Below are 15,188 nucleotides of genomic sequence, written 5' to 3'. Positions count from 1 at the left end.
AATTTCTTGATTCCAGCCTTTCAGAGTTGCTGTTCCTCTTGCCTAGCCTTGTCTTCCCTCTTTCTACTTCACTTGGCATACCCCACTTATTTTTCAAGATCTTTATTTGTGACTTGCTTAGATATACCTTGCCTACTTCCTTAGACTACCTGCGTCTTACACTCATCACACGGCACTCAATTGAGTTGGTTTCTTATTTGTAGCTGACTTTCCACGAGAATATAAATTCCATGCTGGAAAGGCCATGTCACCCTTTATGACTGCAACAGAGCCAGTACCAGGCATGGTACCAGAATATGGCCAGTGTTTCTTGAATATCTATTGGCTATCCTTCAGGTTGAGGTATACATGCAGCAAAATTCAGAGACAGAAGCTCTGGAATGAATCTGACCTTACTTTCCTATGTATATATGTGAATATACTATGAATTACCCATTTTGTATATCCAGAAGGCACTAATTATAGGTAAAAACAAAAATCATTCGATCAGAGGGAAGGGAGTGGGGAGGGAAAAGGGAAGTACTGGGAACTGAATTACAGCAAAGTAAAATCCATGCTTTTGTGATTGTGTCAAAAATAAATCCTAATATAACTATAAAAAAACCATTAAAATATGACTTTGATTGTAGGTTTAAAATAAATAATAAAATCAGAAAAAATTTCGAAGGCAGCATATTCCCTTTGAAGTTAGAATCACTACTCCTACTAAATCTTCCCAGAGGAACCCACTAGCTTGAACTGTGTACACTAGATTTTGACCCTTGATTACAGAATACATGGCTTCAAATCAATGGAGATTATTAGATAACTCAAACACACTAGATTTATCCTAAACAGACAACTACATATTCTGGTATATGTGACTACAGTGATATTTTGGTTCTTGTGTTGATATTCACATGACTTTTTGATATCAGTATGAAAAATGTTAATCCAAGAGCAAAGTTTAGTAGTTTAGGGAGAGTTAAAATTCAGGAAAAATGTTGATCCAATAGACAGATTTAGTAATTTACAGAGAATTAAACTAATAAAGATATTTTGTACCTTTGAGATCTCACTCCATTTTTTTTCAGATATCCACACTCAAGAGTGCCTCAGAACCAAGGAAAATGAAGGGGGACATTAAGGCCCATGGATAGTTCCTCCCCTAAACAGAAAACTGAATCCAATTGCTGAACTTTTCACCCTGCTGATGATGTCTAATATAGTCACATTAATGGTTTTTACATCTACCACAATACACTGGTATTGCAGATAGGAAAGGGATTAATTTGTATACATGCAATTCCTCAGAATGCTGCTTTCCTGAGAAATGAGTGGTATGTATCTGACTTCAAGGGTCTTAGTTTGAAAGTACAAGTGCACACTTGTTCTAAATCAAATAAAAAAAAAATTCTGGGCCCTGGTTGTTGTAATCTCATTGTGTATACACAACTAGGAAAGATTGAAGGGAGCTGCAGAGAGTGAGGGTGGAGACCCTGCTACACACCCTCCCCCAAATAAACCAACTTCTTTGATGCTTAACAAAAGAAAGTATCCTGAAGATGATCATACAATTTGTGGAATCAAGATCCTCAGACAGATAGACAAAAAGACACCAGTCATTCCCCCTCCTGACTACTTACCCAGTGTCTGAGGGTGACTCTAGGGCCCATATCCAAGATCCTAGTCCCCTTTATTCATTATGGGCTATGAAGTCACAGCCTCTATAGTCAGCAGCCACCTCTGTACAACCCCTGCTCACATTCCTCATTCTACTCATCCCTGGGTCTAAGGGGATCTGTGTCCCAGAGGAGTCCACATCCTGGAGGAGCTCCTTAAAAACAAAATAATTACCCAGTATCTCCTAGGACAATTTCTCTCAGAGTCCTGTTATTTTGACTGATTATAGCCACTGATCTCTCCTGACTACACTCTTGGGAAAGACGGGGATGGAGAAAAACTTCGTGATGCATGCTTACTAACTGCCTATGGAATGGAATAGTCCTGTGTAACTAGAGCCTACATTTTGGGAGGTGAAAAACAGTATTTGGAGAATCGATAAATTAAGCAAAAACCAGAATGTGACTATCTCAAGAGTAGAAGAGTTATGCTTTACCTTGTGGACTAGAAGCTATCAGTAATCTCTGAGTTCAGTACCACCATGAAAGATACATATTTTGGAAATTTTCCAAGAGTGGAAGAATCTCTAACTACAATTGAACTCCTCATAAACATATTCCATGAGAGAAATAAGCCTTCCATATTTACAGGGATCAGAATTCAACAATCCAAAGATATGCAGATATATAGAAGTTCAGGGATAAAAGTTGAACTCTGCCAAGTCATGTTCCATTTTTTCCTCAGGCCAAAATAGAAAAGAACATCCATATTTATATCCCAGCAAGTTAATTCTAGCTCCTTACCTCTTTAGGAAAAGTTTAATAGCACCAATCACCACCATCCTTCTAACTAGTCTCTATGTCAGATTACATTGCAGCCAGCTTTTCCTTACCCCTCAATTCACCATGGATCTCTAATTGATATTTATAATTCTTTCGACACCTCTTCCATGTTTCCTTCTTCATTACTTAAGCTAGATTAACCCTTAATTCCTAAGCAATCTGAATCCTCAGTATTTTTCTCTTTACTGGGTTACTGTAATGATTTCCCATCTTATGACACCCCACCTAAATCTCCTAGATATCAGAATGGGTCTCTTCCTCATTTTGTAGAGAAAGGCAATTTTCCACTATTAACTGGAATTGACTTGCCTCAGGTAATATAGCAACCACCTTGTTTGGCTGTTGTTCAGTGACATAAAGAACCTTAAATTGCCACTGGAAGAAAGAAACCACTGAAGCATTCTTGGTGGAAGCATTCCTTTCTTGGGAATCAAATGAGACACTTCTTGTGTGCCACTTCAAATTCTCTCAGCCATCATCTTTTACTTCAGACATGGCTGCAGTAAGCAGTTTTATACACTTCAACTACCAGTCTCATGTAGTTAAAATGACAGTGTTTCCTCAGACAGTTCTACATGTTCCTTGTGTCCTGTCATTGGGTCTCTCTGATTCCATGGAGGGAATATCATGGAAAACCAGCTCAACACTCACACATGCAGAACTGGTAAGTGCAAGGGAGTTAATGGCAATGAGTCAATTCTTACAAGTGCTGAATGCTGATGAACCTATGCCGTAGTCACTCCTAAGAAAGTAAAGTCATTAAGTCGATACCCTAGTATTGGGTATACCTTCATCCCTATTTAATATCTCTCTATTCCTCACTTCTCACAATGAGATACAATTCTCTAACTACTTGCAAATAAGATTTCTTCTCAGCCTCTGCTTTTGTTTTTATCACGGGTTATGACAGAATGTAAGATGTCTAATCTCTAAACCAGCAAGCCCAAAATTGTAGAGGTCAGAAACAAAAATTCTGTGGGTTACGTGGATTAATAATGAGACACACTCTGCTACCATCCTTTGTGTCCTAAATTTGTGATTTGTGTCTGTGGGAAAAACAGCACTAAAATAGGTTTCTGGTTCAAAGTGGATGTCATATTCTATAAGACACAACAGTGACTTTTCTGGAACTCGTAATTTTTGTTATTCCATTTAGTACTTTGTTTTCAGCACTTCAAAAAAATGATTGACATAGAGTACATTCTCCCTAAATATTTGAAGGAGTGCTTTCTCTCTGGTAAATGTACTAAAACCCAAATGATACTGAGAAGATGAACACAGCCTCTGCACCAGGATAAAACACAAATGCATGAAGTATTGCACAGTTTTCTTAAGAAACAACCATGCCATTAAAATATAAAAAATAGGTCTGTGGTTTTAGAAAGAAATGAAGAAGCTTTTAAGAATGAGAAATGGAGATCCAAGATGGCGGAGTAGAGGGAGGCTGCATTCCTTGTCGCTCCATAACGTACTATATACAGATTCAGTGCAATTCCAATTAAAATCCCAATGATGTACCTTACAGAAATAGAGCAAGCAATTATGAAATTGATCTGGAAGAATAAGAAACCCAGAATAGCTAAAGCAATCCTTAGCAGGAAGAGTGAAGCAGGGCATATTGCAATACCAGATCTTCAACAATAATACAACGCAATAGTAACAAAAATGGCATAGTATTGGTACCAAAACAGACAGTAGATAAATGGTACATAATAGAGGACACAACATTCTCAGAGTAGACAAATGTGCCAAAAATATGCAATGGAGAAAAAAATAACCTCTTCAACAAATGGTGCTGGGAAAACTGGAAATCCATATGCAGCCCAATGAAACTACACCCCTCTCTCTCTCCCTGCACAAAACTCAACTCAAAATAGATCAAGGACCCTGGAATCAGACCAGAGACCCTTCATCTTATAGAAGAAAAAGTAGGTCCAAATCTTCAACATGGCAGCCTAGGATGAGACTTCCTTAACAGGACTCCCATAGCACAAGAAATAAAATCAAGAATCAATAACTGGGATAGATTCAAACTAAAAAGCTTCCTCTCAGCAATGGAAACTTTCAGCAATGTGAAGAGAGACCCTACAGAGTGGGAGTATATCTTTGCCACTCATATTTCAGATAGAGCACTAATCTCTGGAATATATAAAGAACTAAAAAATCTCTACACCAAGAATACAAATAATACAATCAACAAATGGTCTAAGGATATGAACAGATACTTCACAGAAGAAGATGTACAAGCAATCAACAGATATATGAAAAAACGTTCAACATCTCTAGTAATAAGAGAAATGCAAATCAAAAGTACCCTAAGATTCCATCTCGCCCCAATTAGAATGGCGATTATCAAGAACACAAGCAACAATAATTGTTGGGGAGGCTGTGGGGAAAAAGGTACACTCATACATTGCTGGTGGGTTGCAAATTAGTGCAGCCACTCTGGAAAGCAGTGTGGAGATTCCTCAGAAATCTTGGAATGGAACCACCATTTGATCCAGCTCTCCCACTCCTTGGCCTATACCCAAAGGACTTAAAATCAGCATACTACAGAGATACAGACACATCAATGTTCATAGCTCCTCAATTCATAATAGCCAGATTGTGGAACCAACCTAGATGTCCTTCAATGGATGAATGGATAAAGATACTGTTGTGTATATATATATACACACACCCCCATATATATATGTGTATATATGTATATATATATATATACACAATGGAATATTACTTGATCATAATGAAGAATACAATTATGGCATTTGTATGCAAATGGATGAAATTGGAGAATATCATGGTACGTGAGATAAGTCAATCCCCAAAAAACAAAGGATGAATGATCTCACTGATTAACGGATAATGATACATAATGGGGGATGGGAGGTAGGCAAGAATGGAAGAAGGAGGGACTGTATAGACGGAAAAGAGGGGTGAGAGTCATAGGGAGAAGGAAAAATAACAGAATGAATCAAGCATCCATTACCCTATGTAAATGTATGATTACAGAAATGGAATGCCTCTATTTGATGTACACCCAGAGAAACAAGTTGTACCCCATTTGTTTACAATTTTAAAAAAACTATATTAAGCATATTTTAAATTCTTGATTTATCTTTTTCCTAGTATCTTATATACCACAGGAATAGAATAAAAAGCTGTTCTTGAAATTAAAAAAAATGATGCAGTAATTAGATGAACTATGCACACCAGTAGTCCCAAAACAATGCTTAATAATACTACTGAAGAGGAATGGTACTGATAGTGAGAATGCCTTTAGTGATTCCACCTTAAGTGAGACACTGGCTTTTGGATTCTCTCAGATATATTATTGTCCCATGTTAAAGAATCATTTATTTCTATTACAATGAGCTTTCTTATCTGATATGGTCACTGAATTTTAGCAGGTGCCCATTTTTCAAAAATTATTTTCATATATTTAAAAGGATTTAAATATTTTAATTCAGTAACTGAAATACAGAAAAACAGTAGTTTCATAACTACACAAATGATAAATAGGAGAAAATGCTTTAATTTATACTATTTAAATTTTATTCATTTCTTTAGTATAATAACTCATCTCAGCTCCTACAATTTTAACAAACGTCTGGAAAGTGTTTTGTTCAGAAACAGATGCTGGTCTGACATGAACACATTTGAAAACATACTTATTCTAGTCATAATTTCTAATACACTTATGGAAACTATGTACTGGAAGTTCAGTCTTAGAAGTTCACAATCTTGTTTTTCAAAATACAAATATTTCTAAAACATTACTTCACCTAAATTTTAATTTTTAACAAATAATGTAACAGCTCAATAGGAATCATGATAATGCTATAAATTTCCTCACCTGAGTCAGGGCCCCACTGCTGACAAAGACTATAACGGTTAGTCATGTATGGATACCCTGTCACAGAGCAAAGATCCTAATTGGATAGGGTTTCTTACACGATAGCAAGATGCTGCTTCTTAAAAGACTTAATTCCTAATGTAAGGGCACACAAATTATTCAATCTTCTGTCAGAGTGCCAGAGTTCCACTTTCAGTACATGGCAGAATAGGTAGTTCAGATCAACTAACTCCCAGCTGAGAAGCAGAATAGCTGGATTTTAAAAAAGAATTAGAATCCCTTGCATAAGGCATCAGAGATGTTTCAAAGCAGTGAGGAGTTACATAAACCTCATCTGGGAGAGTATGAAGTTCAGGATGAAGCCTGATTTGGGGGTGTCTTCTCCCTTAAGGTGTCTGTCAATTAAGAGAGGAAAATTACAATCTAAGAACTGAGAAGAGATTTTAACAGTCTTGGAGCTGGGAAAACAAAACAATGGAGTCTGATGACCTCCAGGAAAGAGATTCTACCAATCACTCAAGTCACCCTACCCCAGGTTAAGGGTTGGAACCAAAACAAAGCTACATGTTTATAGGGACTAGTTAATCATAATAAAAGACCAGAAATCTTCAAATCCCCTCAATCATGAATAAAACTGAAGTATTCTGAAATTGCGTTCACTAAAAAGTTAAAAAAAGAACATAAAAGAAAGAGAAAGACTGATGATTTTAAACAAGGACTACAATAAAATGAATTTCCCTTCATCAAAATCCATTAAAAGTGAAAAAGCGGGCTGGGGATATAGCTCAGTTGATTTTGTGCTTGTCTCGCAAGCACAAGGCCCAGGGTTCAAATCCACGGTACTGCAAAAAAAAAAAAAAAAAAAAAAAAAAAAAAAAAAAAAAAAAAAAGTGAAAAAGCAAAGCATGGAATAGGAGAATATTTGCAGTAAATGTTAAGAAAGAACTTGTACATATAGAGTTTTGTCAAAAAATTCCCACAAATCAATAAGAAAAAGACCAATAACTGAGTAGGAAAAACAGCAAGACACCTAAACAGACTTTACAAAAGAAGATATCTAAGTGGCCAAGAAACATATGAAAATGGTGCTTAACAACAATGGCTGCCAGGCAGAGAAATGAGATAATGCTAAACTTACCAAGGAAGGCTACAATAAAAAGACAATACTAAGTGTTGATAAGAGTGCAGAGAAACCACGACTCTCCTACATTCCTTGTTGATGTGTGATCTCGTATAATCCATGGAATATTTTTTGGCACTAACCACTATCTTAGCTCTATAATGTGGTAATTTTACATCTACAGATACACCAAACAGAAATGCATGCATATGCACAAGAAATATTCACAAGAATGTTTATATTCATTATGCTTATTATTCATAAAGGCAAAAACTCTTCAACTAGCCAAACACTCATCAACAATAAAATGAAATTCTAAACTGTGGGATATTTACATAGCCAAATAAATGAATAACTATAGCTACATGCAATAACAGATGGATACTACATTGTGTTGCATGATAACAACCATACATTTATAAAAAGATATACCACATACTATGCATATGACGTTCAAAAGAAGACATAATTAATTTATGCCATGAAAAGTCAGGATAGTAATTACTTTTAGGTAGGAAGCAGTACAATGGGGCTTCAGATGTGATGACATTTTACATAACAGAGGAAGTGTTCACTTTGATGCTTCATAGAACTAGAGTTAGGATTTGTGTACTTTTGTGCCTGTTATACTTCAATAACAAGGCTTTAGAAAACAAACTGGAAAAAATAAACATTCAAGATCTTAAAATTATTAACATGACAATTACTATTTCTTGACCACCTACTGTGTGTTAGGCACTGTGCATTTATCATTTTATCTCCACAACATTTCAAAGTAGGAAGTCATCTCCCCACTTGCAGATTTTTAAAAACCTGAAGCTCAAATAGTTTGAGTAGCCTACTTATGTCATAAGGCTGGTAAATGGTGAAATGTACTAAATATAGGAATCCAAGTGTGATTTCAGAATTGAGGCCAATTTCAGAATTAACATCAAATCCTTTTATAAAACATGTAGGTCTCATAAGGTCTCCTTTGGTATCTCCAGCATTCTTTGTCACCAAGCTTCTTGCTATCCCAGGCCACTCCTGACTTAACTTTAGAATCCCTGCCCCCAACTTCTTCACTTATTAACTCCCCACTGTGGTAATTATACACACTTGCAGCTCCTTGAACAAGTCTGACTTTCTCTTAGCTTCATGTCTTTGTATATACTGCCCCCTCACCTTAAAATGCATCTTTGCTACCTCTTACCCTACCAATATTTGGCCTTAGTTGGCTCTTTTGGATTCTTAAATATCTAAGATAATGTAGGTGATGATTTCCTTCGAAAGTCTATGTCTGATCTGGCCCACCCTTCTTGTCTACATGTGAAGCACCCTGCTTATACTTCTATCATACCACAGTGTAACATTTGTGTACCCATCTTTCTATGTGAGATTACAAATTCTTTGAGAGAAGGAGCCATTTACCACTTACATTTCCCATTATATCCCTTGCACCCAGTGCTGTGCTTGGCACACAGGAGGTTCTCCAGGTTAGTTAAACAAATGAACAAATTTACTATCTGAACTAAAAGCAAACAAAATGTTTAAAGTACTAAACACTTGGATTCCCATTGCAATGAAATTATAGGCTGTATTTTTGTTTTGCTGGTATAGACTTTGTGAAGAATATGCTAAAAAATACTCACGATTTCATAAAATACGCAAGGCAGAGTATTTTTCCCATCACTCCTAAGAAAATCCTTTGGCTTTAATGGACCAGGTGTAACAGCAGAATCAAGGACAGCTAACCCACATTGAAATAAGGGGAAAAAATCAATGTTAGATATGCAAATAAAATGTTAACAAAGAGGTTGATACTTAAATAACATTCCACATTAACGTCTTATAGTTCTACATACAGTAATAGAGAAGACATTTTTAAAAGGAATTATATTTCTGAAACAACTTTATACTAAAGAAAAAATTTGAGCCCTTTCTTACTTAGAAACAGATTATATGTCAAGTTCATACAATTGACAATGGTGGGCCATCTGAAATTTTTTCCATAGGCTATATTCTCTACAGTGGTTAAATGCCCAGACCACTCTACTGCACTATAATAATAAGTATATTATTATAACAAACATGACAATTTATTATAAAAACTTTGAATTATAATAAATAATCATGCATTCTAGTCCAAGTTTGTTGACATATTAATATTTTGTAACTTCAAGAAAATTGGTTTTTATATTTATTTCTTTTGTGTGTATTTTGAGTATAAACAAGACATACATATTATGGTATTAAATATGTGAAATAATTAGTACAGATAAGCAAATTAATATATCCATCACCTTCCATATTTACTCTTTTGAATGTAGTAAGAGCACCTAAGATCTATTCTATGTAATTTTTCAACACACAATACATTAACTACAGTTCTCCAACAATACATTAATTAGATCTCTAGGCTTATTCATCCCACAACACTGAAAGTTTGTACCCTTTTACCTATCTCTCCCTATTTCCTTCCCCTTGAACAAACTGTTCAGCCTCTTTACAAAGTTGTTTATCTATAAAACGCAACTCTTAATCCATACTTAGCTTCAGAAATTTTAATTAAATTACATTATATATTGCTTCAATAACCATTTGCTGAGTACTGGTAGTGGGCATTTGATATTTAGAGGTCTACTTACACTTACCCTAATAAGATCAAGATTTTCCTTTAGACAACCTCTACTGGAAACCAAACCTATTCATTCTTGGATTTGGATGAGCTATGCATACACCCCAAGATAGAGCAGTGACCTGTGATTGACTGAAGCTGCTCGGGATATTCCCTTTCCAATATATAGTTCAGGGTTTCATATCCCAAGTTCAATCCATTTTCTTGTAACTGATATAATTTTATTCTTTATGGTTGAGGAAAACTCCACTGTGTACATATCCCACATTTTCTTTATTCATTCATCTGCTGACAGAGACCTAGGCTAGTTCCATAACTTGCACTGCTATCAATGTAGGTATGCATGTAACACTACACCATGCTGAATCTAGTTCTTTTGGATAAATACTGAGGAGTGCTAGAGTTGGGTAATATGATGGTTCATTCCCAGTCTTCTCTGGAGATTCCATACTGATTTCCATTGTGATCTATACTAATTTACAATCCTCCCAATACTGTATAAGTGTCTCTTTTCCCCTATATTCTTGCCAGCATTTATTATTATTCATGTTTTTGAAGACTGCTATTCTAAATAAACCTCTATGTTCTGAATAACCTACTTAGTTATACTGACTCACTCACAGTTCACAGCAGCAGGAAAAGAAATAAAAGCTCCTTAAACTGCCATAAAACATCATGAAAATCAATTAAAAATTCATACATATTATTTCAACATTTTCTAAAACTTATACTGTAAATTTTATAATATATATTGTTCTAACATTCCTTTTTGTATGTGCTGGGAATTGAACCCAGAGGCATTTAACTGAGCCACATCCCAAGCCAGTTTTTATATTTTATTTAGAGACAGGGTCTCCCTGAGTTGCTAAGGGCCTCACTAAATTGTTGAGGCTGGCTTTGAAATGCTGATATTCCTGCCTCAACATCCAGAGCTGTTGGGATTAATACTCTTTAAGAGAACATGTCTAAGGCTGGGGAAAAAGCTCAGTTGGTAGAGTGCTTACCTCACATGCACAAGGCCCTGGGTTCAATCCCTAGCACCACAAAAAAATAAATAAATAAGAAAGAAAGAAACTGTCTAACATTTAAAAATCATGGTGTCCCTGGAAATTGTTGGACATAATTATTGGAGAAGTGAGACTAGAAACACTTCAGAGAGAAATTAGAACTTAGGTTCAAAGTCAAAATCATCTAAAGGAAGGAGAGCAATTGCAGGGGAGAAGCAGAGAGATATGAAGGAAAAGACAACATGTTAATTTTAAGAGAAAGAAATTCTGTTCTCCCTTCACAAAATGCCTGTAAGGACATGGAGACATCTGGTTCACAAATATTTAAGCTAAGGTTAAACTACCAGCAATTGCTAAGAAACTTAAAGATCTCAACAAGGTATATATTATAAGAAATGCTAGAGTTCTTAAGTTGAAACAGGAAGATGATAAAGAGTAACATGATATTATACATATGAAACTCATTGGCAAAGGTAAATATAAAGCTTAAAACAGAACAGTCAGCCATCTGTATTCATAGGTTTCCACATCGACACATTCAACCAACCACAGGTCAAAAATATTTGGAAAAAAATAGTGTCTGTACTGAACAAATACAGACTTTTTCCTTGTCATTTTTTCTTAAACAATATAAAATGACAACTATTTACACAGAATTTATATTGTATTAGCAATTGTACATAATCTAGTGATGATTTAAAAGTATGAGAATGTCCTTAGGTTATATGCAAATATCATAGTTATTAGTAGAGGAATTTCCTAAATGCAATTCTATCTAAAAACAGGAGGAAAAGATAAAGGAGGGGGATAGGCAAAGTGGCAGAGAGGGAAAATTCAAGAACAGACAAATTTTAAGTGGACTCACCTCCACCCACTTTGCCTTCTTGCATTATTTGACTGAATTGATTGAGAGACAGAATCTTCACTTCTCCAGGGATGAGAAAGTAAAGCTGTATTACCCTTTCAAGAAAATATTTCCTGTTTAATATAATTTGTTTTCAAATCAATAAACATGAAATATACACAAAAAAATGGCACCAGACACACATTTATTGGCTTATATTTTTTCCACATACCCTGTGTTCATTGTTTCCATTAAAACACCCACCTTTGGATTCATATCTTCCCAAGCTCCATCTCAAAAGAATATGAACATACACAAAAGGAAAATACATGACACTATTCTAAAAACTGTTTAAAATTTATTTAACTTGGGAAGTGTAAAACCTTGCAGATAAAGGAATCATCTTTAATAGCACTTTACCATTGAATTTGCCATAGCCTGCCCTATTTTCACAGCTGTTTCTTGCCCTTTGTATTTTAAGCAAAGATAATAAATTCTAATACAGAATCTTATACATTGTAACATAAAAATTCTAATATTGTATCTTATACTTTGTAACATAAATGCAGTCTATCCCAATTTTTTTATGCTACTCTATAGCAAGAAATAAATCATAACCTGTAACAGACACTTATGATGTACCTCTCTAAAGAGTACTTTTTGTTCTACCTTAACATTTCTTTAACTCCTCCTGTTTGGAATTCATTTCCATTTCTTCTCTCATCCCCCATTTTGTGTTTCTTATTTCTCTCTTATGCTTACCTATTACAGTTTCAACTGTAGAGACTCTATGGTGCACAACAGAGGTGAGGAAAAATCAAAATTTGAACCATGCTTTCCAAAACCCCCACCACACTCTGAATAATACCAGCACATCTTTTAGGGTCATGGTTCTTCAAATTTAGTTTGACTTAGATTTAATCTAGAATTGTGCTTAACATGTAAGTTCTAAGACCATAAACCCATTCTTAGAAAATTTTATTTCAATAGATTTGGTCTGCAACCCAAACTCTGCAATTTCAACAAGCATCCCCAGTGTTGTAATGATATTTTATGGGTAATTTTAAAAAATGCCCTAGAGAGAGACAATATCTAATCCAAATAAGAAAGAAAAAAAACTACCTCTACTTACTCCAGATGGCAGAACTACGCTCTCAAGTCAGGCCAAAAGTCACAATGTATAGAAATTAAACCTATAAGGAAACTCAGAGGAAAAGAAATCTAAAATGTTTGTTTATGTCTTCAAAGAAAGTCACTGGGGACCCAAGCTTCCTAAATTTTAGTTTAGATATCAGACCAGTATACCACTATCTGATCTGCCATCACTGCACTACAGGAGAGCACTGACTCTACAAATTTTCTGATAAAATAGTAAGTTACGTGAACTCTTGAATCAGACTACTTGGCTAAAAATTATGTATTTCCATTACAACTTCAGATATGAACATGGGCTATTTCCTTAAACTCTTTGTGCCAATATGACACAAAATGAGAGGCAGAATAATGTAATTATTAAGAATATGAACTCTAGAGTCAGATTCCTAGTTTTACATTCTCCTTCTATCACTTAATAGATTTCTTGTTTACCACTTTGTGTCTTGGTTTCTTACAGGAAAAACAGGGACAATAAGAATAACCGATCTTAAGAGTGCTGGTGGAGAATTAAATGAGTTAATACCTCATTAATTGTCTAAAAATGTTCACATAATAATAGTTATTATTATCTTTATTGTGTATCATACTCATCCCCTGGTTCTCATCATTCTTGCCCTATCTTTATATTACCTAATAAGTTAGGAAAACAGGAAAGATAGCTCTTAGGAAACATGTATTTCTGGAAATATTTTTTAACAAATCAATCACAAATACAATTAAAATAGATCTATTAATTTGTTTTCATCTTAAAGGCATAGAAAAATTCAAGCACACAGGATCCTGCAGAAGAACACCAGAGTGAATCTAAGGTTTTTTCACTCCCACCTTTGCCACTAAATAATTTTGGTTATGTTTTATTTTACCTCCTTGGACTTAAAAGGAGAAGCAAGACTCACTGTTTCATCTTTCTTAAAGTTCCTTCCAAAATGGTTCACCTACAAAATATACAAGCTTTATATGGCATATATTAAATAAAGAAAAAAATAAAGTTGTTCAATACCTGCTATATTTCAACTTGAATTTTCATTTAAATTTCTCTTCATTTTCTTCTTTATCAATTAATTTTTCTACTGTACTCTAAAGTCACAAAATGAAGCTGTTTGACCAAACCTGCAAAGAGCCTTGTAACTCATATTGTTATCAACAACAAAATGAACTCGCAGCACGCTACAGAAATTATGTTCGAAAACTACACTGAAATCTGATAATGTATACATTGTAAGGAGTCCTTTGCTTCTGAGACACTATTTACAATAAAACTTATTTTTCCATCTCTGTTCAAAAGAAGTTATGACTGGGCTGACTATAAACTTGCTTCCTAATACATGCAGGAGAACACAAACCCCTTTATTTGCACCATGAGAATACTCAATCAGAACTATTGAGAGGGAAATGGACTACAGCACTGGTAAACTCATAGGTAGGAAATACAAACACTGGCCAGCCATAAGAGACATGGTCTATGCCCACTTCATGACACTATACAAACGACCTGTTTTGGCCATTAATTTGAGACTACCAAAGACTAAGTTCTCATTTAATATTCAAAACAAATACAATGATAAATTTCTATTAAGTTTTCACAATAACAACAAGTAAAATAAAGGCTTTTCCATTTTTTTTTCTTTTACAAATATTGGCTGTAGTGATTTCAACACCTAAAGCCTCATAATATATTTCAATTTCAATTCAGCATACTCGCCCAGTGCATGTGTGAAAAGGAAAAGATAGAAGCTTAATTAAGATCATTTCTGCTCCAAATTGCCTACCCCAAAATACACACATAAACACAAGTAAGAAATGATGCAAATCAGACTTAGGTAAACATCAACTTCCAAATCACTAAAAAAACTGCACCAGAGAAACATGGGGTGAGGGACTGCCTCTGTTGTTTATCTTGATTTGAAACTAGATATAATAGGCCCTTTTGAAAATATTCCTGGTTCTATTTTAGAACCAAAACAGAGGTTATACCATTTTTTCTCAACACACAAATACCAGTGCAACGTAAACCTTAAATATACGGGTGCTTACGAGGGCCATTACATCTTTGGCTACCCACAATCCAGAGAGACCAATTTTTAAAGTGAAAAACCCTCCCCTGGACCCCTACGTCAACCAAATACTACTTCCAGTCGGACCAGA

The 15,188-nt window shown here is 35.0% G+C and overlaps 1 protein-coding gene and 1 long non-coding RNA gene across 2 annotated transcripts in view; one reads left to right on the top strand and one right to left on the bottom strand.

Moving 5' to 3' along the window:
- LOC306656057 (olfactory receptor 1D2-like) overlaps positions 1–15,188 on the top strand; it is a 382,885-nt gene that overhangs the window by 284,535 nt on the left and 83,162 nt on the right.
- LOC306656130 lies at positions 8,935–13,661 on the bottom strand. The gene is made up of 3 exons (XR_013762419.1): positions 13,021–13,661; positions 11,910–12,004; positions 8,935–9,149 (listed from the first exon to the last, which is right to left on the bottom strand). It is a non-coding gene; the product is annotated as an uncharacterized lncRNA (long non-coding RNA).

Source organism: Sciurus vulgaris (assembly GCF_902686455.1).
Source record: "Sciurus vulgaris genome assembly, chromosome: 3".
Classification (NCBI taxonomy): domain Eukaryota; kingdom Metazoa; phylum Chordata; class Mammalia; order Rodentia; family Sciuridae; genus Sciurus; species Sciurus vulgaris.
This window is presented reverse-complemented; position numbering and strand designations above follow the sequence as displayed.